The sequence below is a fragment of the Pongo pygmaeus genome, chromosome 1 (assembly GCF_028885625.2).
Source record: "Pongo pygmaeus isolate AG05252 chromosome 1, NHGRI_mPonPyg2-v2.0_pri, whole genome shotgun sequence".
NCBI classification, from domain to species: domain Eukaryota; kingdom Metazoa; phylum Chordata; class Mammalia; order Primates; family Hominidae; genus Pongo; species Pongo pygmaeus.
Window position 1 is genome coordinate 41,596,904 of NC_072373.2, and position 25,567 is coordinate 41,622,470.

The following is a 25,567-nucleotide window of genomic DNA, read 5'->3' on the forward strand; positions in this document are numbered from 1 at the left end:
CTTTTCTTCTCCCCACAGCCCCTGGCAACCACCATTCTACTTTCTGTCTTTATGAATTTGACTACTCTTAAAACTGCATGTAAGTGGAATTATATAGTATTTGTCTTTTTGGGACCGGTTTATTCCACTCAGCATAATGTCCTCAAGGTTCATCTGTGTTGTAGCATGTGTCAGAATTTCCTCCCTCTCAAGGATGAATAATATTCCACTGTATTTTGTTCAATGCTTCATCCATTGATGAACCCTTGGGGTGAGGACTTTTACATGGCTTGCTCACCAGTGACTAGAACAGATCCTGGCTTTAAAAGTAACTCAACAGGTAATAGTTGAATGAATTTTAGTTATGTTGAACACAAGGTGATAGTGGGATACCCAAGTGGGCTGTCCAACAGGTATTCCTGGATGTCTCAGGACTAAAGGTTGGAATTGCCTTCATGGGCAAGGGGTAAAGACAGTGGTGTGAAGGTGCTCCCAGGGACAGGGTTGAACAATAGGAGCAGGGGCCTGGGGCTAGCACAGGTGGGACCAGAGTCATGACAGATGCAGGAAAGGTGGTCTCAGGACAGTGGTACAGGCCAGAACACGAGATCAGGGGAAATGTACCCAGTACAGCCAGAGCCATTAAGTGCTAGGCAGTAGGCAAGGCACTAGGACTAGCAACATGTGTAAGGCAGAAGTAAAGATTCATCAGCACAAATCATTCTAAGGCCTCGTGGAAGTGGAAGTCTTGAACTTGAGTGTGGACTTGAAATACAGTTGGACTCTGCACTATGAAGAGGAGAGAGAAGGACACCACAAGTGAGAAAGCATTGAGAAAAGGAGCTTGGTGGAAAGAATAGGAGGGTACAGGGCACAAAAGGAGACCAGAATGATGAAGCAGTGGACTTGTGGGGTACGTGGGAGACAGGGTCAGCACTTCTTTTATTTCTTTCCCTTTAAAGTTGATCAAGAGTTGGCAGTTGGGAAGCTTAAGTAATCTACATCTAAACACTACATCTAATGTAACTCCTACTTAAAATTACTGGACACCAAAGAATCCCCAGGCAAGCTTATTGCCCTGTATGTATGGTAGAATATTGTAACATAGACAGTGGTAGTTATAAAGACCTGGTTGCATGTGACAGATGCACTTGGTTCAAATATAAGTGCGGCGGTTTCTCAGTCACATGCTGAAAAATCAAGAGCCTCTAGTCAATTTAACCAGTATTCACTGGGCTGCAGCTGAGAGCCGTGCTTAACACTAGATGCTGGGATAGAAAGACAAAAATGTGAGATTAAGAAGTAAGAGTTGAGCCTGGGCTGTACCTAGACTTACCTGAGTTTTAGAGACCTTCCTTTCCACAGATGTTGGGCTGAAGACTAAGAAAGTGGATGCCTCGTCTGCTCCCATCTTACTCTCTGCAGCTTCCTACACAACTGCTGGGCTCCCAGTGCTCTGCTCTGGGGCCAGGCAAAAGTCTGTACTCTCATACATACGCACTTCTGAAAAAGCGGCTTGGTAACTTCTTAGGTACACCCACAAGGTTGGCCCCAGATCTCAAGGGAATCCTCAGAAATGATTTTGAAAGATAATATCCAGCTAACTCCCCCAAATTCAGGATCCCTAGAAGGTATTTATCTTCTAGGGATTGCCTAGAGTATTCCTACAGGATGTAAATGAAGGATGCAAGCACGTGGAGCATGAGTATTCTATACAGGGAACCAGTCAGATGCCACCCGCCAGTGCCAGAACGAAGGCAGCGAGCATGGGGCTGGAGAGGCCAGAGACCCTACCTGCTTCTGAATAGTGGGTTGTCCCTGCCAGAGCTAGGAAGCATGAGGTGTCACCCTACCAGCCTACAGCTCTGAGATGCTAAAAGGGAATCCAGGACCCTGAAGGAAGCTTTGAGTCTCTGGGCTTGTGCCTGTCAGATCTCTAACACCACTATTTACCTATGTTCCACAATAGGTTATCTTAGCATCCAGCTTGGTCTGGTCTTAGCATCTAAGAGACAAGATTTCAGGGAGCCTTATGTATAAGCAATAATGTAGTGATGATGCTAACTGTATTAAGTGTTTAGTGTGTCCTAGGTGCTGTTCTGTTTTCTATGTATTCACTCATTTAAACCTCACAGTAACTCTGAGATAACTGTTATATTTGACAGATGAGGAAACTGAGTCACAGAGAGCTATAATATCTTTCCTGAGATCACTCAGCTAGTAATAAGCAGAGATAGAAATTGGACCGGTCCTGCTCCAGAGCCTGCATTCTTAGGGAAACAGCTCCAGTGGGATGTGTAGGAGCCACCAGAGGCCAGAACAGAGAGGTCAGCTGCTGACCAATCACACTCCTAAATCCAGTTTCTCCCTGTCAGAGCCAGCTGCCCCCGCTGCTTCAGAGAGGGGGCTGTGGCCCTGTTGTTTTACCTAGGTTTGCCAGGAGGATTATTAGCCTCTTCCTCATGTCAAAACAAGCCAAGCAGGAAAAAAAAACCAACAAGCAACTCATGACTTGCAGCAGAAAAAACCCTGCGGTCTCTCCAGCAGGAGGGGAGACCTCAGCTGTGGGGGCCCGAAGGTCCCAGGTTACAACCTGGTCTTAGACATATATTGCTGAGAAGGGCCTTGAGGTCCCCTCGTTTCAGTCAGGATACTGAGGCCTGGCTCACCATAATGCCCAGTCTCCATAGCAGCCTGCCTTCTCTGCTCTCCTGCTACACCCCGGGAAATTTAATAGTGTCTCCCAGTCTGCTCATGGGAAGCCTGGAGGCCTACAGTCTTTCCCCTAGTTCTGCTGTGAGCTAGCTCTGGGACCTTGGGCTACTCCAGTTTCCCATATGTAGGAGAACAAGCTTGAATTTGAGCAGGAGTTTCCAAATAAATAAATATATTTTATTGCAGTGGAACACTTTCTTCAAACAAGGTATTAAGGATAGGTACAGAATGTGGAACAGTTAAAAGCAGAAGTGTATATTTTCCAAAAAATGGAAAAAGGGGAAACAACCTTAGGGCAGTCAGACTTCTCTATGAATTCCTCCCAGAGCCTGCAGTGTTCTGCTGCGTATGCACTCCTGCCCCTTGGGTTGCCTTTGCTCCTTCGTTCTCATCAAAGGCTTTACATTCTTCAGAGCCTCCCTCCGCTTCCACCTCCTTCGTGGAGCATCTGCCTGCAGTGACTTCTGCCCCTTTCTGTTCCTGTTATACATATTTATTAGCCATTTCAATCATTGGGCTCCCCTATACTGCCTAGTGATGGGCTTAAAAAATTTATAACACATATAATATTTACATATATTGTGTATATAATTAGCATATACTTATATATTTACATATATGTGTATGTATGTATATACCACATATGCATACACACACATCCTTTAAAGAGAGACCATGTCTGTATGTCCCCCATTTCCTGGTACATAATAGATCTCTAATAAAGATTTTTTTTAAAATTTTTATTTGCTCACATGCTCTTGCTCAGATAATAAAAGTTTTTAATCATGGGGATTATCTTCCTTGTCCTCCCACATATTTTGCCAGGTCAGTACTCAGTAAATAGTAGTGTTAGGTGATTGTACAATATGGTTTATTTTGTTCCCAGGAAGTCCTGGATTTGAATTTTAGTTCTGCCATATACTAGCTTTATGTCTATAGAAAATATACCTAATTCTTCTTACTTATAAGGTAGAAATGATAATGCATCTATTCTACAGGTATTTATTGGGTGCCTGCTGTATTCCAGGCACCATTCTAGGTACTGGGAATTCTGTAGTTTATAAAACAGGCAGAAGTTCCTGTCCTCATGGAGCTTATATTCCAGCCAGTTTTCAGGAAGAGCAGCACAGTGTTGCTGGAACAAGAGGAGGAGGAATGAATCCCTTCTGCTTGGTCAGTGGTGGAACTGCAACCTGGCTGGAGGCTTCCCCTGGTGGCCTGTGTGGGGCCCAGGGACTCCCTGGGTAGTATAGGGTTTCTACTGTGAGATGAAGAGAAGAGGAGAAAAGGCCCCTTGGGTTGGACTGAAGGGACAGTGAGCTCCTCTGAGCCATATTGCTGTGCCTGACCCTGAAGCTGTACAATATCCTGGTGCCCGCAGTGGGAAGGGGGAACAGCACCAGGTGGAGATGCCCCTGTCTAGAGACTGGGTCACAGTGCCCCGTGCCCTCTTGCAATGTGAATGTGCCAGCATCCTGCTCCTGTTCCCCCATGGTATAGTGAAGACTTGCCTGGCATGGACATAGAGGCATCCTGGGCTGTCAGGGATGCATGGAATCTTCTAGCCATGCCGACACTTACAGCCATGCAGGGACAGAAAGAAGAAACCATTCCAGACACCTCAGAGGTCCCTTCCTCAGCTTGTGCTAGAGGCAGGACGGTGGAGCTGCTGAGCCCTTAATAATACGGAGTTTAGTCCTCCGACTACGTGGCCTGGGGGAAACATAGATGTTGAGTGGATCTGCTGTGAATTTGAGTATCCATCCCCTCACACTGTGACACTTGGCTGTTGCTCACGTATGTCTCCCCTTCTGCTTGTCTCTTTCTTAGGAAAGGGCAGCCTTGGGTGATTTTTTGTTGTTGTTGTTGTTGTTGTTTGAGACAGAGTCTCGCTCTGTCACCCAGACTGGAGTACAGTGGTGTGATGTAGGCTCGCTGCAACCTCTGCCTCCCGGGTTCAAGCGATTCTCCTGCCTCAGCCTCCCAAGTAGCTGGGATTACAGGTGCCTGCCACCATACCCAGCTAATTTTTTTATTTTTAGTAGAGACAGGGTTTCACCATGTTGGTCAGGCTGGTCTTGAACTTTTGACCTCAGGTCATCCGCCCACCTTGGCCTCCCGGAGTGCTGGGATTTACCTGCTGCTTTAAGTACATCTTCCATCTAGGAAGTGTTAGCTTCCAGGATGGCCTCTTGGGGAAATAGAAGGTGCCTTGGCAATGGCCATCGTGGATTTGGCTTCATCCATGGCTGTGGCCACCTCTGACTGCCCTGCTGGACCGCAGCACCCACTCCCAGAGATGCTCACTGTCCGTAGAAGCCTATCACTTACTTAGGGTGATTCTGAGTAAGTTTTACTTGACCTTTGCTATGCTTCAGTTTCCTCATCTATAAAATGGGGCTGATAATAATCGTACTTACCTGATAGGGTTATTATTTAAAGAATGAAAGTGAGCATGTAAAAGGCTGAAAAGAGGGTCTTGCTGATAGGAAGTGCTCTGTATCTGTTGTTCCTGTATTACTTTCACGTTGGCTTGTTTGAGTTGCCCTATGACCACAAGCTCATTGTGGGCAGGATATATTTTAAGTATTTCTGTAGTCTCAGTGCCCAGCCCAGTGCCTAGTACATGGTAGGTATTTAGAAAATATGTGTTGAAATAGCTGTGACCTCTGGATTTAGACTGAGCTGAGAGGGAGGACTCACCATATGCAGAAGACCATAGAAAAGAGGCATATAGAAGGGACAGGAGGCAGGATCAGAAGGTACAGGACGTGGGAGGATAGTGAATCCTGAGGTTGAAGGGGTAGATTGGAACCAGATGCCACAGGATGCTGAGGCTAGGTGCTGGGGAGCCATGGGCAGCTTCAGAGCAGGGGAGGCATATGATGGTTCAGAATTTCAGAGAAGATACTGATGGCAATATCTAGACAGGATTGGAGAAGAGAGCCTGAAGCTAGCAGAGTGGCCAGTTGAGAGCCTGTTGGGAACACACAGCTGGGAGTCACAAGCTGCGTGGGCAGCAGCGTCCTATCTGCTGTCCTCCCCCTCCCTCCTCAGCTCAGCGCCACAAGGAACCAGGCCAGCACGTTGTGACCTTCCCCCGTCCAGCCCTGACTGTTCCTAGCCCTGGTACTTGTCTATTTGCATCCTACTCATTCTGACACACCTTTCATAGGTTGCCAGGTTACCGCAGCCCTGTGCTGTGTAAGTCCTTGTGCCTTAGCTTCTACGCCACTTAATTCCCCCCTCACTCTCCGCCCTCTGTGTGTGTGTGTTTATTATTTTTATCTCGAAGTGGGAATCAGGGAGGCTCCTGGAAGTAGGCCATGCCCTTTTATGTGGTCTTCTCACCAAGGACATGCATGTTCCCAAGCCCCAGGAGCAGAGACCCAGAGCCCTGGGAAGGAGTGGTGGTTGATGCAGAATGTGGAGAAAACACAGACCCCTGCCCTTGGGAGCCACAGCTGTGCTCAGGCTGGCACAGGGCATGGGCTGGCGGCCATTTTATTCGTGTCTAGAGACTGCAGCTCCGAGCCTTCTTCTGTCTTTCTTTTGAGTCCTGGAATGTGTTCCTCAGGGGTGGACACTGCTTCCTTCTAGTTGCTGTGGTTGGGAGCTTGGCTTTGTCCTGTTATTCTTGCCTACAGCTGTTTATGAGGTACAGTGGCTGAGATATCAGGAAGTTGCTCCTAGTCAACCTGTATTAAGTACCTACTACATACAGTTTTGTATCTCATGTCCACTATAATAGGCACAGAGAGTTAAGGAGATGCTATAGTCCCTGCCTGGACAGTGGAGAGTAATAAAAATCACGGCCATTTATTGGGTGTTTACTATGTGTTGGGCATCATGCTAAGTACTTTGCATACATTATCTTATTTAATCCCCACAGTAACCATGTGTCACGCCTGTTAGTAGCACTGCTTTAGTGATACAAGATGATGTTAATTAACTTGCCTCAGGTCACACAGCCAGTGTGAGTCTTTGTGACTCCCACGCTCCCACTCTGAATGCCAGTGCTGTGTTTTCTCTCAATGGCTAGGTACCCAAAGACAGGATTTAGCCTTTGGGAGTCCTGGGTTCAATTTGTTACTGTGCTGCTTATTGGCTAAGTGATCCTGGATGAGTCTCCTAGCTTTCTTCATGTTCTCCTCCGTAAGATGGGAATAATTGCATATACTTCACTAGGCTTTGATGGGGAATGAAGTTAATTTGTTACAAAAGCACTGTGTAAACTAGAAGGGATTAACCATACATTTCACCTCATTTAAATGAGTCAGTAGTAAAAACTTGTTTAAAAAATACTTATGTACAAAAAAGTCACGTGTATTGGGCCTTTTTCTTTTCCTAAGGAAACCTGGTTAGCCCCGCCTTTTATGCCAGGGATGGTCAAGTGTGACAATGGAGAGTAGTTCATCTGCCAAGGACAGGCATTGGGAGGAGGTCTTATCAGAGGGGAAGGGATGTCATCCACATGTACAGCACAGCGGTTAAAGAGACAGGGCTCTGAGTCTAGTTACCAGCTGTGCCTCCTCGTATAGGCTCCCCAGTTCCTATCCGTGGAGTGGAGGTGATAACAGTGCCAGCTTCGTCCCGCTGTTGTGGAATGCTGAATGAGCTATGAGGCAGCACGGGGCCAACCACCAGGCCTGACAACGTGGCAGGTTTGTGGAATGTGGAAGTTGATGTTCGTGATGAGGAGGATGCTGCTTGGGCAGATAAAAGGCAAGGGGCATGCTAATTGGGGGCCTTGGCCTTATTTGAAGGATCTCCCAGAGGGAGACAAGGAGAACATACAGGTCTGGTGGGACTGAGGGCAGCCTTGGGAGGAAGCCAGAGCCCTGTAAACGGGCTCTCAGCCAGATGGAGAATCTAGTTCTATTTCTCATCTCCCAAAGTGGGGGTCGGTGGTGGTCAGGGCTGTGGGGCCCAACAAGGACTGCAGGGAGGTAGCCTCTGTCCCTGGTCCTTCTGCAGGCCCCAGGGAGATGGCTGAGTCCTGGAGGTCTTCTGGCCAGCTTCCATTCTGTGCCTGAGCAGGTTACAAATCACTGGGAGGAGGGACGCATTCCACGGTGAAGCTCAGCTTTATCATCTTGGCCAAGGAGCAAAGTTTACTCAGAAAGAGTTCCTGCCATTTTTTAACTTGTTACTTGGTTCTGCATATGAGAGAGAAAAAGGAGATGGGGGAGCCAAGTGTTGGGATGGGGTGTGGGAAGGAGGTTAAATGTTGAGACTGGCTTGCCGGGACACGTTTCTTATACAAAGGTGATATATGACGACTCTGGGGATAGCCTACAGGTAGGCAGGAAGTGGCCAGTCAGTTGTATCTCAGCATTGTATGATTCCAAAAATGAGGGGTAAGCTTGGTATTTCGAATGTTTAGAAGTAGGCCTCACGGAAGTTGTGCTGTGTTTCCTTCCTGTGTTCATCGGCCTATTTGCCCAGTGGATGGTTACTGGACATGGATGTGCGCCATGTGGTGGCATAAAGGGCTGTAAGACGCAGTCCAGGCCCGCGAGAAGCTTCCTAGCAGTGAGGCTGTTTTATAACTGTTCCCAAATCATGTTAGCTCTGGAAGCTATTTCAGGAACGCTTTTGGTTATGAACCGTATCTTATATTTAATTTTGATTCTCTTTTCCCTCCTGTCCTGGATTCAGTAGCAGCATCCACACTGTGTGCCTGGCTGTGTCGTAGGTGTTGGAAGTACTTAGAAGAATTAGGAGGTACTTGGTAAAAGCTTGTTAATTAACTAAAGTGGGGACCTAGAACCATCTCCAAAGAACTTTTGGTCTTCTCTTGTGCAGTCAAGACTCTTCATGTCTCAAAAGGACCCTGAGCTTCTATCTGGAGCGCATCAGAATCTGTGAAATGCCTGGATCTAGGCCATAAAGTAGAGGGTTTGTCCCCCTCTTTTCCTTAGTTGCTGTATGTTCTTAATAACAGTAAGAGTTTTAGCCCACTGCAGGAGGCACCTGAAGGCATGCAAAGCTCCACCTCTCCACCTACCTCCTAGGGCCCTGGGTGGCACTCCTCTGCTCCTTTCCTTTCTTCTTCTGTTACCGTATCAGGTAAGGCCACTTTCTACTCTTAGTTGAAATTTACAGTTGATAGCCATGGGGAACCATTAGAGTCTCTGGTCTTTGATTCCCTGGGAGAGGGTGGGTCTGACAGTGGCCTTCCCACCTGTGTGATGAGGACAGCTGATTTCTGTCTCCTTTGTTCTCAGCCTCACATGGGGTCACAAGGAAAAGGAAAACACATAAAAGATCCCCAGGGCTCAGATTTGGGGTTGCACTGTTTTTAGTCCAGAGCCAGCTGTCTTTGGCATCCGTCAGGCAGAGGGGTGAGGTGATTGCTGGTGCTTGTGACACCACAGGTTAAGTGTCCCTTTGATATTTGCTTGGGGACCCTTTCCAGAAGCTGCAGTTAGAAGAGCACATTCTTGTTTGATACATTTAGATCAAAGGAAGGAAAGAGTAGGAGAAACCTCAGAGGACCTGTGTGGGTGGGCAGGGAAGGGATTCACATCAAGTGAGCCCGTTTCCAGTGTGTTTGTTGGGGATTTAGGGGTTGTCATGTTGACAGGCCTAATCTAGTCCAATCAGGCAATCAGCAAGTATTGATTGAGTGCTGCTGGAAGTATCGCTTTGGCAAGAATGAAAAAAGAATTTTGAAGCTTGCCTGGACCCTTTCTTTGAAAAGTTCAGACTCTAATTGGAGGCTACAGATGAGCCACGTGTGACATGAGACATGACAGCCTATTATCTTGGCTCTAAATTGTAACAAGGGGTTAAACTGTTGGCATCTGGAGAAGGAAGAACAATCGTGGCAAACGTGGGGCCTGCAGGATTGCTGTCTATCTCATCTGGGAAAGAGTGAAGGATACAGGTAGACATATTGCTTAGTCTAGTAGAGACCATGGATCTCAGACTCTTGTCCAACATCAAAAGTATCAAAGCACCTTCTCCTTGCTGGAGTTTGGCCACGTGGAAAGAATCCATCCAGCTAGCTCTCAAAAAAGGAACAGGTGAGCGTTGGGATTGATTCCCAGCTAAGGGAAATTGAGCAGATTAATGGAGATAATATATGTGAAATGGTTTAGTGTGTGTCATACAGAAATAATTCAACAAAGGCTTATTGGCAGATTCCTAAGCTCAAGACTGAGAGGGCCTGAAGAAGGCACATAGCAAGGTTTTAATTATTGTGTGTATGGGAGGGCTGGGTTGGGAGTCGAGGGGCAGGGGCGGATTAAGCAAGACAGGGAGTGAGGACTCCTGAGGGAGGAAGAAGATTCTCTGGGAGATCAGAGCCGGATGCCCTTTGGCCTTCTCAGGCCACTTTTGGAGGGCTGCTGCAGTTCCTGATCTCAATTAGGAGGGAAAATGTCAAACTACTAGTTGAAGTACAGAGCAGAGCTGCTGGCACGTGAAGAGTGGTTAAAAACATGAGACTGTGTGGCCCAGAGAGGTAGAGATTTTGGTGAGAGGGGGTTTGCTAGGTACAGTATTGTGTGTTTAAAGCACTGTCAGGTGATGTGGGTGTCAGACTTACCCTGTGGTACCTCAGGGGGCAGCCCTGGGGCCAGTGGGCAGCTGTGATAGGGAGGCAGATGTTGGTGTTGGGAGCTGGATGCCTGTCTTGCTTTATGGGCTGTGAAGGATGTGAGGGAGAGAAGATGGGTGACCCTGTCAGGTCTCCAGCTCCTTCTGTGGGTCCCGTAGTGTTTACACATGAGCGAATGTCCGCCATGCAGGGATGCTAATAATGAAAACAGTAGCCATAACTTCCCTTACTGAATACTTGTTGGGTACCAGGCACTGTTGCTGAGTGCTTTACTCAGATAGACTCTAATCTTCACAGCAACACTATGAAGAGGTATGATGAGCTTATCAGCCCTACTTTATAGATGAGAGAATTTAGGCAAGACATGGAATAACTCACCCAAGATCCCACACCTTGGACTCTAACCCAAGGCGGAGTCTTCTTGTCTCAGTGGAAGGTGAGGCCAGATGACATTGAGGGTGTCTTACACCCCTAGAGTTCTAAGGCCCTGTCTTGTGGCTCATTCTGGGCTATTTGGATGGGGTTGAGAGGGTCTGTGGGTTTGGGGCAGGAACAGTGGTTACGACTCTCGGGATGACCTGACTGTGGATGCTGGTGCTGGTCAGTGATAGGGCTCCGTGAACAGAGTTCTCCCGCTGGCTGTTAGGAAAGGGCCTCTCTAGGGAAGTGGGCTGGGACATCCCAGCTTATCTCAGCATCTCAGTTCCTCCTGTCTTCCTTCCTCTACCCTTACGGTGATTTAGGGCTCTCAGAAGCTCCAGTAGTAATTTTTTCATGTCAGCATACCCAGAAACTTATATATATATTTTTTGAGACAGAATCTCGCTCTTTTACCCAGGCTGGAGTACAATGGCACAATCTCGGCTCACTGCAACCTCCACCTCCCAGGTTCAAGCGATTCTCATGACTCAACCTCCCAAGTAGCTGGGATTACAGGCGTGTGCCACCATGCTTAGCTAACTTTTGTATTTTTAGTAGAGATGGGGTTTCACCATGTCAGCCAGGCTGGTCTTAAACTCCTGGCCTCAAGTGATTTGCCGGCCTTGGCTTCTTTTGGCCTCCCAAAGTGCTGGAATTACAGTCGTGAGCCACCGCACCTGGCTCCAGAAACTTCCTGATTGTGTCATGAGCGCACTCAGCCTGTAGGTCTCTCCTCAACCCCCACTTAGCTCTGCCTCCCAAGAAAGGCGTAGAGCAAGTGATGCCCAAGTGCCTGGGCCTCCAGGGCCAGCAGGACTTGAGCTGTCTTGTTTGGGGGGCCAGGGTGGGATTAAGGAGCCAGCTGTCCTCCTAGCATCTTGCTTTCCTAGTTTACCAGCCTCTGCTGACCGAGGGAGTTCCTGCCAGCCAAGGGTGGAGCTCCTTAAAAAGTGCCTCGCACTGTACCTGACACATGGGCCCCAAACACATTTTTTTTTGGAATAGATCAACGGCCATTCTTTCTGTTGGACCCGACTGCTTTCTAAATATTCACCCTGGCCTCTGAAGGTTTTGAAGTTTTCAGAGGGAGAGTGATGGGGTGCTCCTCTCACCTCCAAAGTATGTGGCATTGGAGAAATCTTCTAAGTGTAATCTTCTGTCTTGTAAGGCAGAGCTGTTGTTGCTGTGCTGCTTTTGGAGAAAGAACATTGGCCTCAGAGGCCTATGTCAAATCCTAGCCTGAGAATAATGGCTGTCCAGTGGTCCCAGGGGGTTTCAGAGAGCTGAACCCTCTAAAGGAGTGTAATTCCAACACCTTCCTTCAGTAAATAAATCAACCACAGGACTGCCTCCCACCCCCAAAGATTCTGGTCAACATCCCCTCCCAGTGCAGAGGAAGTATTCACATCATCAGAGGTTTTGTGGAACCTTACTTTTGGTATGGTTTCACATTGTGAAAACAATATGAAAACATATCCCAAATATTAACTGTTATGTTTTAGACAGTCCCCAGCTCCTCTCCCACCCCTGAATGAGGGCCTCGGCCCTGGAAGTTTTGTCCCTGCTCCTGGCAAGGCTGGCACTTTGCTGAAAGCTCGGACCTGTGCCCAGGCCATGCACAATGGCCCTGGTCTCTTTTCTCCTCTGTCCTAGGCTGCAGGTACGGACGTGCCCCTGCTTGGGGGATAAGGCAGTATGGAAATGAAAGTTGAAGTCAGAAGTGTTTGGGGAATCCCCTGCCCCACTTGTGTTTGTGATTCCTGCTGTCTAGATCTGACTCAGTTAAGTAGAGCAGAAGTTTGTTGTGAGGCAGGAAAGCGACTCCATTTATAAGTCACATGGTGCTAAACCCATGTGGTCACACAGAGGTCAGCACAGCCCCATAAATCATCAGAGGCCTAGGTTCTTCATACCCTAGAGACATCTCCTCCTGCCCACAAGAGCAGCAGCAGCGTCTGAGGGCACCAACCTGTGCCTGGAGGGAGTCTGGCCAAGACACCCCAATCCCGGCCATGTCTGGCCTGTGGCACAGGCTACAGGTTCCGCTGTTGAGGAATGGAGTAATGTTCTCCTCAAGTCCCTCTCACGTGGCCCAACCACACTCTATCTCTCTGGAAATTATTTCCATCCATTGGCAGGGCCAAGATTTTGAGCAGCCAGCCAAGAGGCACGTTGGGTTACTCCCTCAGTCCCAAGAAGACTTTGTCCTCCTGTATTTTAGGCAGCAGGAGCTGTGACCAGTGGTTAGCAGAGTGGCCACGTTCACTCAGCCCCAGCCCATGGTCAGGATAGCAGGTGCCAGTGCTATTGCCAGTCTGGGTTTTGCTTATGGCTGAGTTGTGAGCCCTCTGGGGTGGGAGGTTAGATTTAATGATTAGCGGCCTAAGACAAGATAGATGTTTTGGCCTATTTCACTTTCCCAAGAGGTGATGGGAGCCAGCTTGGGCAGGACATTTTGGAGCCTGGATTTCTGGCCTGAGAGACAGACTGACTGTGTCTGTCCAGGAAAAAGCATCTACTTACAAACAGAGCATCCTAGTCACAATATCTGCTGTTGCAGGCCTGACCTTCCCTCATGCAAACATGCCCCTCTCTGTGCAGCCCTTGGGCGTATTTCACATGGGAGTCCCTGTTGGTGCTGGGGTTCACTTCCATTTGTGCTGTGAATTCAGCATTCAACTTGGCCTTTGCTTGTCTTCCTTTACCCTGAGGGTCGGGGAGCCCTGTGTTCTTGGCCAGCGTCTGCCAGGCCACTTACTCTCTGCCGCCTGGCTCTGGCTCCCTGTCTGTGGCGGCATTCTGAGTGTGTGTCTGCATTTCACCTCTGCCAGCACCTACCCTCCAGCACAGGCTGTCCCCAGCCCTTGCCTCTCGGATTTTCACTTGGCACCTGGCACTGCATTGTGTCCTTGGAGTGTTCGTTGTCACTGCTGGGCCTTGTTTCGCTTCAGCTCAGTGACACGGGTGGAAGTGTCATGGTCTCTTGGGTTGGGGGAAAGCTCCTCAGTGGCTCTGGGGTAGTTCCTCCAGGAGACTGGCACAGTGTGGTCTTCATGGCTGAGGTCTGACCACACCATGATCACTGCTGTTGGTCTGCAACTATTAATGGCACTGCTCCTTAGGAGCCTTTTCCCCATGAATGCCATCAGACTTCTACTCTATGAGTACCATTTCTGTCCCCACCCCACCATCGAGCACATTCTCATACTTTTTGTGATTATATATACTTAGATTTCTGTGTTTTTATTTCTTCTTGAAGTTGCTTGATGTTAGAAATTCATCTCTTCCTTACCAGGTATTGAACTATCCCAGTAATTTAGCTTTTACTTGGCTTCTGCAACCTTTTTTTCTCTAAGCTCCTTATCTGTCTTGGGCCTACCACTTGAACACATTTGATCTTGTCTACTTATCTTGTCAATATGAAGCTAGGTATGGTTGTGTCTGGTTAGTACTTGGATGGAAGATCTGAGAATGCTAGGTATTCTAAGTCTTTTGAGGTGTTGGTAGGCTTTTTCTTACACCAAATGCAAAATCTTTATGTCGCCATTGTTGTCATTCTCATCATCATAGTGATAGCTGGGATTAATCGAGTATTTATTCTGTGTTGGGCCTTGTGCTGAATTACTTCTGTATCTCATATCCTCGCCAAGAAAATCCCTATGAAGTATAGATGAAGGTGAAACTAGAAACTTAGAAAGGTTAAGTAAGTTGTTCAAGTTTATATAATTAGTCAAGAGGCTGCACTAGAATTCAGATTCAAATCTATCTCATTTTAGAGTTAGAGTTTTTAACCACTATATGTAATATTTTTGTTTGGTGGTTAAGTACTCTATAAATGTTGGTTGAATGGCAAGATTGCTCTAACAGTCCAGCTGTTCTCCATGGTGTCACTAATGATGATGATGATAGCACACAGCATTTTTTGAATGAATGCTTGCAGTGGTAAGCTCTGTACTAAAAGACATGCATCAGTTAACCCATTTAATCTTATAGCTCAATGAGGAAGATTACCCCCATTTTGCTGATTAGGAAACTGAGGCCAGAAAGGCCAAGGTAACTTGCCCAAGGTGACACAGCTAAATAGTATTAGGGGATTTGGATGCAAGCTGTCTCCTAAACTGTGTGAGTCTGTACTCTTAATCACTATGTTGCTCTCCACAAAAAAATAAGGCTGATTTTTATTTTTCTGTGCTTTTCTTCTTGCTCTCCCCTGCCTTAGCTAGTGATGCTATTTCTTTACCAATTCTTGCTCATCCTATTCATTCTGAGAAGCCCAGGCTGGAGTTCTTTTCTCAGACTATGCATGTCCACATCGAGCTGGCTTCTCACAATTGGCCCCTCCGTGTATGTTTTCCTAAACTTTACTTGTAAACATGTTAAAATGACCGGATTTACAATTAGTGATCTACACCGTAATAACAGACCTATTTGTCTTATTTCTACCAAAGAAATGGAACAGGGAGCTCAGAAACAGACCTATATGTATCTGGACACCTGATTTATGATGAAGAAGGCACTGCTGGGCAGTGGGGAACGGATGGTTATTTTAATAAACAGTGCTGGTTCAGCTGGATATCCACAGGAAAGAAATGAATCTTGATCATATACAAAAATAAATTCCAGAGCGATCATCAATCTAAATGTGGAAATTAAAACAAAACAAAACTTCATCTACAAGATAACATAGAATATCTTTATAACTGTGGGGTAGCCATACATTTCTTAAAGAAGACACAGAAAGCACTAACTCTAAGGGAAAAGATTGATAAGTTGGATGTCATTAAAATGAGGAGCTTCTGATCATCAAATGACATCAGTAAAAGAGAGTGAAGGCAAGCAGAGAGGAGAAGATATACTCAGTACCTATACCTGGCAAGTGGATTCACATCCAGAATATATAAATAACTCCAACAAATCCATCAGCAAAAGAATCCCTTCCCCCAACTGGACAGAAAAAAGTTCCATACTGAACAATTGTGAGTTGTATGCAGTTTTCTTCTCCCAGTGCAAGGTTCTAACCAATATGTCCTGGATCACTGGCACAGCCTGGTGGCTGGCCTTGGGAACTGTCTGGTCTGGTGGCTCTTGGCATTTTCTTTTGTGTATGGACTGTGGGCCCTTCCTTTCCCATGTGCTTCTTCACTTGCTATTGGTTTGGCCGCAAGAGGCTCCTGTCTCATGAATGCCTGTGTCTCTTCCTCTTTTCCTTTGGCTTGTTAACTTTTGATCAGCTATTTCGAGAATATTTCTCTCTGGCTTCTTCCCCCTGCCCTTCCTTTTTAATTTCCCTTTTTGTACCTTCTTGTTTAGCCTAAAAACTTCTGGTTGTAAAAACCATCCTAAAGTGTCTCCAGGTCTTTGGGGGAGTAGGCTTGTTCTCTGGGGCTCCAGAGGCAGAATGGAGACCTGAAGGCTAATATTTCCCTGCAGAGAGATTTCATCTCAGTTGTGTTCCACTTGTCTGAACCCTCCAAAGGTGTGGTGGGAGTTATTGAATCAAGTGGGGGCTAGACCATGACTTGGTCACGGTGGTGTTTGTGGAGGGTACTGTGCCTTGGATGGGCAGCTGGATTATGATAAGCCCTTCCAATCTTATCACCAAAGCCCTGGATGGACCTTTTGTGGATGTCCAGAGAAGCGCTCTCAACTGGGAGACAAAGCCAGTATATCAGCATGCCTTTTCTGCCTGGCTGGCAGGTCAGGATGCACACATATTATCAGTACTTCAGTTAAATCACATATACTTGGAAGTCATTTCGATACACCTCTCCACCTGCAGCCCTCAGGGAAGTTTTAAATTTTCCTCATTTTCCTCTATGCTTATTATTTTCCTCAAATGGCAGATGTGTGAGGTAAAGTTTTCCTCTTTGGGTGTGTTCTTTATTTTATTTAATTCCTCACTCTGGCAATGCTTGCTCTTTCTTTTTTTTTCATTACAAATGTATTGTATTTTAGACACATTACAACCAGGAGAACAAACTGGAAGCTCTGTAGGTATGTTCTGACCGTTAAAATATCTTGACAGTGTTAAAAAAAAATCAGGAGTTTAACATAAAGCTAGTTTTCTGCCTTGCCCTGAAAACCTGGATGATCTGGACTCTTTGGGTCTCTGTTCCCAGATGGTCCCCAGCAAGCAGAGCCAGGAGGGCAGCCCATCAGGAGTGGCACGGTCGTTCCACTGGGCACATCCCCTCCCCAGGCCACTGTACTCCTTCGTTACCTGCCTGGCCCCTGAAGACACTGGAGTTGATGACTTCCTGGAGTGGGTAAAATGGGCTTTTGTGAGCTAGCCTGGGAACCAAGCAGTATATTTGATATTATTTCATTGCAAAAGTGGATCTCAGCTTTTAAAGTAAGCAGATGTTTTAAATATCAGCAATGCAAATTTGGGAATACTTAGCCTCAGCTGGAATGTGTGTGTTCTCCATGATGGCCTGTTTCTGATGCTTTTCCTGTGCTGTATATTGGCTTAGCACTTAGTAGGTACTTAATAAATGATTTACCTCAGGGGGTAACCAAGTGACTGTTGTCCACCAGCTCCCAGGGAGTGAACAGAAATGCCATCTTGCTGTGGATTGGGCCTGTCAGTTCTGCCTGAGACTGGATCGCTGCCAGATTTATCTAGAACATCCACTCTAGCTCTAGATAACAGAGATTGGAATGTGTCCTCTGCACAGCTTCCCTGTCTGGAGAGCGAGGTAAAGACCTAGACCCCATCGAGTCGGCCCTAAAGAGGAAACAGGACAGGGAGGCCGGCATGAAGCCGGCATGAAGACTGCTTTTCCGGCTGTTGCCTGCCGAACTGGAGTTTGTGGCCGGTACACAGTGCTTGCATTCCACACCCTGAACAAGGGCGGGTCAAAGTTCAGCTCATTCCCCTTTAAAGAAAAAAATTCTTTGTCTTTGGCATTTCGAAGTTTTGACCCAGATCAGTCAGAGGCCACGGAATGCTCATGAAGTCTGGAGAGTTTGTTTAGTTCCTGAGCCCGGTAGCTGCTGAGGAGCCAAAGAGAGCCGGCAAACTGTTGGGCTTGAGCTGAATCCTTGCCTTTTCAAGTTTGCGCTGGCCTGGCCTGGCCTCCCCAAGCCTCTGAGGGTGAGTAGAAGGAGCCAGCACCTTTTCCTCACTCTGAAGTTATCTTTACCCCCTGAAATCAAACACTGCATGCAGCACCCTGTAAAACTGCTTCCTTGTAGGCTCGAGCGTGCTTGCTAAGTAAACATCCTCCCATGTTTTTGGAACTGAATTCATTTCTGCTTCCTGGTCATCCCATTCGGGTTTTTTTGTTCTTGGTGCCTTGTAGAATCAGGTTAATAGAAGGAAGACCTAGAATTGGGCAGAGGTACCTAAAATGACTGTTTTAATCCTACCTCCTCCAGCCTCCTCATATAACTGGCTGTTTTCCACTGTACTCAAGGTTCCGTCTTTTGGCTTAAAGCCCCCCTCCGTCTCTGTACAGGAAAAGCCTCTTCCTTCTTTCTTGCCTATTAAATTCTCCGCTCCTTAAAACCACTCCACATATGTCCGCATCATTTTATTCAAACCGGAGCAAAACCAAAAACCCTAGTGTTTTTCCAGTCATCAAAGCCGTATCAACGGGGTCATGGGAAGGAAAAGATTTAGAGGGAAAATGAAAGGAAACAAAGCCTTGCTGAACGTAGTGTTGTCATAGGTTTTTGCGAGTCATAGTTGGTCCATGCCGCACCCTTGAGATGGGGACTTATCTTTGCAGGGACTCAGCTTAGTTTTGCTGCGGTCATAGACTACAGTCGGCCTCTCTACAAATTCTGTGGCTTTGTAGGTTCCTCCTCTGACCCTGCCTCGCTTTCGCTTCGTCTCTCATGACTTATTTGCCTCTTTTCTCACTTCCACCCACCCGTAACATCCCCATCGCCATGGCAGTGAGCAGCCACGTCACTCACCAAGTTCATGGGGTGATGGGCCAGCTCTGTACCAAGCCTACTTCCCTCTAGTTCTGCCTCCTGAAGGAGGAGTCTCCCTGGCAGAGCTCAGAGCCCTTTGTTTATTTGATCCTGGGCTCTTGGATAAATCAGGAATGTCCTGACATGAACTTAGGCATGTTTTTCTTCCATGGAGAAGGAAACTACGGCAAATGGGATTTAAGTAACCAGAGGACCTTTCTGGGGGACTTGCTTTAGTGCCATCAAGGCCACATTCCTTTGGTCATCAGACCAGTAGGTAACTTCTTTATTGGCATGCTCAACCTTGGAGCCCAGAAGGTGTGAATTTGAAGCACTTTCCCCCCTGCTGGGAGCCTGGCACAGACACTCTAGTCTTCTTTTAAAACTGTGTAGTGCCATGCTTGTCTTCCAAGTGGTCCTTCTTTCTGCCGGATGAAACTTTGGCCCAGAGTAGTTGCTTGAAGAAAGCTGCCTGGGAAGCAGATATGGGATAAGATAGCTGCCTGGCCTCGCATTCTCATTCATCTTCCTGGAAGTTGCAAGGTTCTTGATGTCATAGACTTCATAAGTTACCTGACCCAGGACCTGAATATCTCACTCACTTCTGGTCAAGTCTAGGCTCATATGGTACAACTGGTTGTCAGGAACCTTTCTGCATTCTTTGGATGTAGCAGTGTGGGAACCTGACACTCCCTTGGTCTATCTGGGTATGTAGGGTCTAGTGATTTAGTATCTCAGTTGTTCTTGGAAGCATTTTTGCGTCTGAGGGGAGGAGCAGGAAAATGTTGGGGGCTCTTTGCTTGCCGTAGTGGAGACCTGTGAGTATCCAAAAACAACCTCACTCCATCTCTAGATCATTGGTGGACCGCCCCTTCCTGGAAGAGTTTCCAGGAGTGTGGACATCCATGCATGAACATTGTGGAGGGGTTGGGGGTCGGCTAGTGGATGCTCATCTTGCTTGACTGCCCACGCTGGAGAGGAGAACCCAGTCATTGGCCACTTCAGGTCCAGGCTTGGCTGTTGTTCTGTTTTGCTGTTTTTCATGTTGTCAGATCTTCTTGGGAACAAATGACTCAGCAACCCAAATCTCTGAGGCTGTGTGGCCAATTACTTGAAAAGTAATTGAATGTATCTACCTAGGCCCTAAAATTTTGAGCCCAGGAAGGATGGATATCCAGACTGGTTTTACTCTGGATTCTTCAGGCTGCAGTTCAATTTGGTTTTTCAAATTCCTGCCCTGATAGAAGGATCTCATTTGTGGGGTAGGCAGGCAATGTTTTAATTACGCTTTTTGTCCTTAAGAAATTCCAGGGAGAAAAAGGTCCTGGTTTGTGGCCAAAAAAGCAAAAAACAACAGAAATCAGCTATGACTCTAATCCTGGACTTGTCTGTGGCACAAAGAGTTAATGGGACAGTGGTCAGGGTGAGGAACATTTTTTCTCAGGGCTGGAGAAGCCCATATGGCTCAAGAAAAGATGTTGCAACATTTAGTACAGGGCAGCCCTGTCTGGGCACTGGGGGCTGCCACTCAAAGAGTTAAGCTAGTCTTATGCCTGGGAAGGCCTCAGGGAAGGAGTGAGCCTGAAAGGACAGGGACCTCTATGCCCCAGAGCAGTGAGGTGCAGGAGGGGTGAGGTGGGAGGGTGTGAGCTGAAAAGTGTGGCCAAGGAAGCAGAGTGTAGGCCCAACTTTTTTTGCCTTGTTTGACCAGCCTTGGCACTGCCCTCCGGCTCTCCAGGGGAAAAGCTGCAGTTCTGCTCTTGCAACACAAGGAGCAGACTGGAGAATTTAGATCTGCGTCACAGAGCTGAGAGAGAGAGAGAGAGAGAGAGAGAGTGAGAGAGCGAGCGAGCAAGCAAGCTCCGTCGATAGGTCTGCTAGCAACAGCCGTGCTGCAGCAGAGAGAGAGAGAGAGAAATCAAGAAACAAGTCATAGCAACACCGGGCACCAGGTTCTGCCAGCTCACTTGCTGAGCGTTCAGATATCTGTCAGGGCCAGAGGCCTCTGGGTAGCCTAGGCTAGGAGATGACACGCAAGGTGGCACGGGCGGTTCCCGCGGGGAGGAGGTGGGGTGGTGGTGGGGGGCAGGGGTGGGAGCAAGAGGTTGCGGGGCGATCGTGGAAGGTTTGATGGGACCAAATTCTGGAACATTCGGGACTGCGGCACCTTACGGCGGGACCAAGATTTGGGTCTGCGCAGGCGGCGATGGGTGGTCCGACGGGCTTCAGGACTTGATGGCGTAACCCCCTTCTTCCCCCACGTATGTATTTGCTGGGATCAGGGGCGCTGTCTCTGTGTATGTGGGTGCTCTGTCTTTCTCACCTTCTTTCTCGATTTTTGCTATTTATTTCTCTGAGGGAGGGTTTTTTCCCACTTTAATTTCTTTTCCCTAGTGTCAGCTGCTCAAGCCTGACCAGGGTAGAGGAGAGAGGAGTGAACCATCCCCTGCTTCCCACCTGACCTCCCAGCCTTTACCCTATTTCCTTCTAGTGGACAGACAGACTGGTTCTCCAAGTTGTTTGGGTGTCAGCGTCCATCTGTCTGTCCGTGCAGGTCTTATGTGGAAGGTAAGGGAGTGAGAAGTGCCGAAAGGAAGACAGAGGGACAGTTTTTTCCCAGGGGTTGCCTTATTGAAAGGTCTGGCCCTGGAAATCTGAGGCTGGTGGGGAGCCGAGTGGCCAGGGTGGGGTGTGGGCTGGGAGAAGTGGGGTAAAGCTGGTAGGTTTGTCACTGCGTAGTTGGGAAAAGTGGGGAATGGTGACGCAGTCACTGTTGCATCTGGTTAGGAGCTCTGTGGGGACAGGTAGTGAGACTCCTGGGGTCTCTGTGGCCAGCTGAGAGGGGTTAAGGATGAGCTAAGAAGGGAAGCTAGCATTTAGAGATTAAATGTCATCCTTTTGGCGTTGGAAAGTTGTTTACCTTGCGCTCTCTGTGTCTCCATGTTGGCTCCCTTCCAGTTCACATGTGATGGCCTTCCCTGTACTGCTGCATCATTAACTAAGTGACTGAGCTGGCCTTCCATTGGCCAGGGGAGGGCTCTCCCTCCAGACACTTCCTCTGATTGGTGGGTGGGCCAATGGCAGGTGAAAAGCTTTTTTTGATTGGCTCAGGGCAGGGTATCAAATCTGAATTTGCATTTCACTTGCTTAAAGGGGAGCGGGGAGAAGCCCAGCAGCTTTCTAAAATCTCTTTAGGGGTGTGCGTAGGCTCCTGTGTCTATGCCTGCTTTTGACTGCCCAGTTGAAGCCTCTTCCTATGCCTTTTAAAATTTCACGCACTATAAGGAGGAAGAGCTCAGGGCTCCCAAAACTTTTTATTTAGAGGGAAGAATGCTAGGGAGATGGGTATGCAGAGGGTTGACCAAATTGGAAGAAAATATTTATTCTGTAGTTTGGTATTGGAAAAGGGAATTTTCCAATCAGCCACACCTCAGTGTTGCGGCAAAATAATTCTTGGCTCCCCTGGAAACGCATGGGCAAGGTAGGGCAGAGCTGCTGCTGCTGATACTGCCACCACCCTGGGCTTCCTGCTGACTCCGGGCTACTCCCTGGGGACAACAGATTTGCATTGACGTCCGGGGCTGTCCAGAGGCCCTCAAGAGCCAGTTGTGAGCTGAGCCCAGTATGGGAAAGATCTACCTTCTGGAAGCTACTACTACATGGTGCTTGGAAAGGTGAGGATGGGGGACTGACCCCAGGAAATTGCTCAAAACTCCGTATTTGGTGGGATTTCCAGAAAAGTCAGTGGGAGACGGGAGGTTTGGAGGCCCTGGGTTAGAAAGGTTTGTCAGTCTAGGGAATGAGGAGAATCAGAATAAAACTAGGGCAGCAGGCTGTTCGCCTTTGGTTGGGGGAGGGAGGCCTCGAAAAATCAGGGTCCGGCTCTCTAACCTGTCTTTGTTGCAGGTCTCACGTTTGTGGGGAGGGGGTTTACCAAGCCCTGCGCCATGCGCAGTGGCCCCCACCCGTGACTGCGCATCTGGAAGCGCAGTGCGCCCTGGGTCTCTGGCCTAGGACGAGCACCGCCCTTCTTATTACATAACTGAGGGCATGGCACGCGCCTTCTCGGCCCTTCCTTGCAACCCTACCTTCTTGCTCCCCAGGGCCCATAGAGCTGGGGAGGGTCTGACTGGGGAGCAGTGAAGGACTACAATTCCTGGGAGGGCTAACTCTTGTCTAGTTACTGGCAGGAGCCAAGCTTGAGGACAAAAGTGGTGGTTTTCTAGCCTCATCTTGGGGAAGAGGCTACAGAACATCCTTCTGAGTGCCCCATACCACCTATGGCCCCTAGGGCCTCTCTGGTGGAAGGGGTGGCACCCTTCTTTCACTCATGTCCCATCTGATTTTTGAGAGGATGTTTCTGAAGGAAAAGATGTGATGATTATGGAGGGCTTGGTTGGGAGGTAGTTTTGACAGTTTACTCCCCTTGTCACTGACTTCCCCTCTTTTCCCTGGGTGGGTTTATGATCTTTCTGGACTCCTCTGATGAGCTGCCATTTTGGAGCCATTTCTGCTGGTCTCTGACATGGTGGCGTTGGTTTTTCTGTCCTGCTGTGCCAGTTCCGCAGAGTGGGCGGGGGGTGGGGGCTATGACGGAGGAGGGGAAGGGGGGGCAAAAGCACAGCAGAGGCGGGCACAGTGGTGGCTGCCGCAATGAAGGTGGCTCCAGGGGCAGAGCCGCCTAGTCCCACCCTTGGACACAGTCCTGGGTGGGGATTCAGGTGGAAGGCGTCTGGATAGGGGTTCACCACCTGGGCCCGGCTTTGCCAGAGCGTGGGTTTCCCATGTCCTCATCAGCCTGATGCTTGGAGTAGTTCGGAAAAGCTGAGTGTCTGAATGAGAGTGGAGGCAGAGGCTCGGCAGCTCATCTCAGACGTGTCAGACCCGTGGTTTGTGTTCCCCAAATAGGCTCTGTCTCCAGCAGCCTCCCTGTGGGGACAGGGAAGTGAGGTCCATGGCAGCATTGAGGATCTGTTCGGATGGTCCTGCCTGCTTACTGTTTTTCTTCTCTTTCTCCTCCATGCCCCCTGCCAGTGCCATGGTTCCAGCTGTAGTCCTCTTGTGAGGCTCCCCGCTGCCCATTCCCCCTCTCCAGGCCCTTCTGCGTGCAGCGGCCATCTTGTCTTTCTTGCTCAGAAACTTAAAATGGTTTCTCATCATTCCCAGAGTAAAATTCCTTCCCTTTAGCGTGATGCTCAATGCTGGCCGTAACTGGCCTTAGGTTTCCTGTACAGTCTTACCTCTCTCAGTTTCTTTTGGTGGACCATGGGTTCCAACAAAACCAGGCAACTTCCTTTTCTTGCTTTTCCTATCTGTTTTCACCAGTGATGTTTTCCATGCCTCTTCTCCTCTGCATCCACCTGTGGCAGTCTCACTTTCTCCTTGGACCTCTCCTGATTTCCTTTGCAAGAAGTTCTCATAACCACCCCTGCCCTTTCGGCCAAACTTCCATACAGTCTGTCCCTTTTTATGGTACTTTTGTTGTGTTATGATTCCTTGTGTGTAAGTCTTATGTCACCTATCAGATTGGCAGCTCCAGGAGGGAGGCTAGAGAAAGGAGAAGGAAAACAAATACCTATTTGGTGCCTTCTGTTTGACAGATACCATGTTAGACACTTTCCCTGCAGTTACTTCATTTATTCCTTTCCATAGCCCTGTGGGGAGCATCCCATGTCTAGTAAGTGCCTGGTCATGACTAGAGCTCTTGTCTTCCAAAGCCTTTACATTTTTCCTCTCTGAATTATTGGTGTTTACAAGATGGCTGTTATGAAGTAGATCCCTAAAATTTGTCTATTTTAAGGAATTTTGTAAGTCCCTAATGCTCTGAGGGAGTTTGGATGGTCAATCTTGTGTCTATGGTCTGGGTCCCTCAGCTGTTCCTTGACACTGTCATTAACTTTCTCCTCTTCCTTTGTGGTCAGGTTCACTCAGGATGATGGCTTTTTTCTTGTAGCTGAAATCGATGGATTAACTGACTCAGTTATCCTGGTTGCCTTCCTCGTACAAGAGGAGGGAGAGGTGGAGTGGGATATAGCATTTTCAAAGCCAGAATAAGCTCCAGAATTAGAGAGCAGGGAGCAGAGACACTGGACTTGAACAGACCTAGGTTTTCATTGTGATCCTTCTTCTTCTTAGCTGAGTGACTTTAGACAAGTCATATGATTTAAGTTTTCATGTCCTCATTCAGTGAGATGGAGCTACTACAACTGTTATACAGAAATGCCTAATATATTTGCAGCAAATAGGTTCCCATCCCTACCCAGTGGTTTATCAGGGAGTTAAAATGGGAGTGTAGCAGGGGGCTAGAGAAGAAATGGGGGAGACAGGAGCTTCTGTGCCCTAAGTGGTGTCACAGCAGGGGCGCGGAGGAGGTAACCTAGGCATTACGCCCTTCAAGCCTGCAAGGTGGTACTGTCCCCCACCTGGCGTAAATACCCCTTTACTTCTGCATCAGGAACTTGCTGTGGCATGGAGTGGTGGGGGCTGGTGACGGCAGAGGGAGGGTCAGTGAGCTTTCCTGGGAGTCTTTTGATGCCAGGTTAGTTTCCCTTCTTTCTGAAGCTCAGCAGTGGCTGCCTGCTTCCTGACGCTGCTGAGTCCCGTGGGAGGGGAGCTGGGCACCCTGAAGCCCCTCGTTACCAATTTGGGGGCCGCGGAGCAGAGAGTGACGACAGCCAGTGAGTCGTCAGTCGACGGCAATGGGGACCCTGGTGACGGCTGCTTTGTTGTTTTTTTTCCTCTTTGGAAGATGACTCAGTGTATCGGGAGCCGGGAGATGGAGCTCTCAGCAGAGTGGCCAGGATGTTCTGTCAACATGAAAGCTACAAAAACAGCTCGGGGCTCTGAGCTGATCCTTAGCCTGGGGTCATTTTCAGGGAGGGCTGGACAGAGAAGGCGGCCACTGCCCGGGCATCAGGATAGGAGTGACACCAGGTAACTCAGCAGGGCTCTGGGAACCCTTGC

At 48.2% G+C, this 25,567-nt stretch overlaps 1 long non-coding RNA gene across 1 annotated transcript in view; it reads left to right on the plus strand.

The window, feature by feature from the left end:
• The first annotated feature begins 6,480 nt into the window (after positions 1–6,480).
• The window catches only part of LOC129030125 (uncharacterized), a 34,521-nt gene continuing 15,434 nt past the window's right edge, over positions 6,481–25,567 (plus strand). Inside the window, exon 1 of the long non-coding RNA XR_010127805.1 lies at positions 6,481–25,537. This is a non-coding gene — a long non-coding RNA (uncharacterized LOC129030125). The remainder of the gene's footprint in view (positions 25,538–25,567) is intronic.